We start from the raw sequence: 2,772 nt of genomic DNA on the forward strand, positions 1-2,772 counted from the left end.
GCGACATTGCTGCTCTGGTTGGTCGAGATCCATTGACTGTTAGCAGAATATGGAATCGGTGCGTTCAGGAGGGTAATACGGAACGACGTGCTGGATCCCAACGGCCTCGTACCACCAGCAGTCTAGATGACAGGCATTTTGTCCGCAAGGCTGTAACGGATCGTGCAGCCACGTCTCGATCCCTGAGGCAACAGTTGGGGACGCATGTTGTTTACAGCATCATGATGGTCGCTTCCGAGTTTGGTGACATCGCGTTGAACGCACATTGGAAGCGTGTATTCGTCATCGCCATATTGGCGTATCACCTGGCGTGATGGTATGGAGTGCCTTTGGTTACATGTCTCGATCACCTCTTGTTCGCATTGACGGCATTTTGAACAGTGGACGTTACATTCCAGATGTGTTACGACCCGTGGCTCTACCCTTCATTCGATCCCTGCGAAACCCTACATTTCAGCAGGATAATGCACGACCGCTTGTTGCAGGTCCTGTACGGACCTTTCCGGATACAGAAAATGTTCGACTGCTGCCCTGGCAAGCACATTCTCCAGATCTCTCATCAATTGAAAACGTCTGGTCAATGGTGGCTGAGCAACTGGCTCGTCACAATACGCCAGTCACTACTCTTGATGAACTGTGGTATCGTGTTGAAGCTGCATGGGCAGCTGTAGCTGTACATGCCATGCAAGCTCTGTTTGACTCAATGCTCAGGAGTATCAAGGCCGTTGTTACGGCCAGAGGTGGTTGTTCTGGGTACTGATTTCTCAGTATCTATGCACCCAAATTGCGTGAAAATGTAATCACAGCTCTAGTATAATATATTTGTCAATGAATACCCGTTTATCACCTGCATTTCTTCTTGGTGTAGTAATTTTAATGGCGAGTAGTATATATTGTATTATTTCAAAATCGACGATTCTTCTTATACAGAACTTATATTGCCTGAAAAACAGGTTTGCAATACTATGTTGTTCTTAGTGACAGTATCTTGACCGTAGCATCCTTACTCAGAAACAACGTACGATCTTCATGACCTGCCCAGGTATTGGACAGCAATAGGCTCGAATGGCGCTAGCAGACGACAGCTGCGTTGGGCATATGAAAGGTTCACAGCACTTCTTTTGGATTGTGCGATTTCTATTCAAAGCACATTTCCGAGCTTTTCTGAGCTTTCGAGGTCAGGTACTTTCCTTGTCAGACAGTAAGGGTACTTTCGCTCCTCGGCGCAGACACGTAGCAGAATATAAGGTTGGCCCTCATGTCCATACGGCCCCGTGTTCTTCGACGCCCCCACTCGAGGTAATGGGCTGACAGACAGCGGGCTATCAGCAGAGCAAACAGCGGGCGCGCGTGCAGGCGCTGTTTGCACAGGCGGGTCCCTAGCCACTGTGCCGCTCTTCGGACCCAAGTGTCGCGCAGGTCCACTCAGAGCACAAACCTTCGCAGGTGCACCCTACCTGCCTCGCGGAAGCGATCGATCACCAGGGACGGCTAACCTAGCCCTGCCGCGCAGTCTGCACCGTATTTACTCTTGTTAAGAATTTGCAACCTTTACAGTCACATTGAAACGTCTCGTTTTCCGGTCGAAATTTGCACTACGAATTAGGGCTGTTGATTAAATGTCGATCTATCTGCATGTTTTGTAAAATACACTGAAGAGCCAGAGAAATTGATACACCTGCCTAATATCGTGTAGGGCCCCGCAAGCACGCCGAAGCGCCGCAACACGACGTGGCATGTCTGAAGTAGTACTGGAGGGAACTGACACCATGAATCCTGCAGGGCTGTCCATAAAGCCGTAAGAGCATTGTGTTGTTGCTGTTGTGGTCTTTAGTCCTGAGACTGGTTTGATGCAGCTCTCCATGTTACCCTATCCTGTGCAAGCTTCTTCATCTCCCAGTACTTACTGCAACCTACATCCTTCTGAATCTGCTTAGTGTGTTAATCTCTTGGTCTTCCTCCACGCTGGCCGCCAATGCTAAATTGGTGATCCCTTGATGCCTCAGAACATGTCCTACCAACCGGTCCCTTCTTCTTGTCAAGTAGTGCCACAAACTCCTCTTCTCCCCAATTCTATTCAATACCTCCTCATTAGTTATGTGATCCACCCATCTAATCTTCAGCATTCTTCTGTAGCACCACATTTCGAAAGCTTCTATTCTCTTCTTGTCTAAACTATTTATCGTCCACGTTTCACTTCCATACATGGCTACACTCCACACAAATACTTTCAGAAACGACTTCCTGACACTTAAATCTATACCCGATGTTAATAAATTTCTCTTGTTCAGAAACGCTTTCCTTGCCAATGCCAGGACACATTTTATATCCTCTCTACTTCGACCATCTTCAGTTATTTTGCTCCGCAAATAGCTAAACTCCTTTACTACTTTAAGCGTCTCATTTCCTAATCTAATTCCCTCAGCATCACCCGACTTAGTTCGACTACATTCCATTCTCCTCGTTTTGCTTTTGTTGATGTTCATCTTATATCCTCCTTTCAAGACACTGTCCATTCCGTTCAACTGCTCTTCCAAGTCCTTTGCTGTCTCTGACAGAATTACAATGTCACCGGCGAACCTCAAAGTTTTTATTTCTTCTCCATGGATTTTAATACCTACTCCGAATTTTCCTTTTGTATGACGGGGTGGAAATCTCTACTGAACAGCACGTTGCAGGGCAGAGCATACCAGATACTCTCAATAATGTTCATGTCTGAGGAGTTTGATGGCCAACGGAAGCGTTTAAACTCGGAATAGTGTTCGTGGAACC

Source organism: Schistocerca serialis, chromosome 7 (assembly GCF_023864345.2).
Source record: "Schistocerca serialis cubense isolate TAMUIC-IGC-003099 chromosome 7, iqSchSeri2.2, whole genome shotgun sequence".
Classification (NCBI taxonomy): Eukaryota; Metazoa; Arthropoda; class Insecta; order Orthoptera; family Acrididae; genus Schistocerca; species Schistocerca serialis.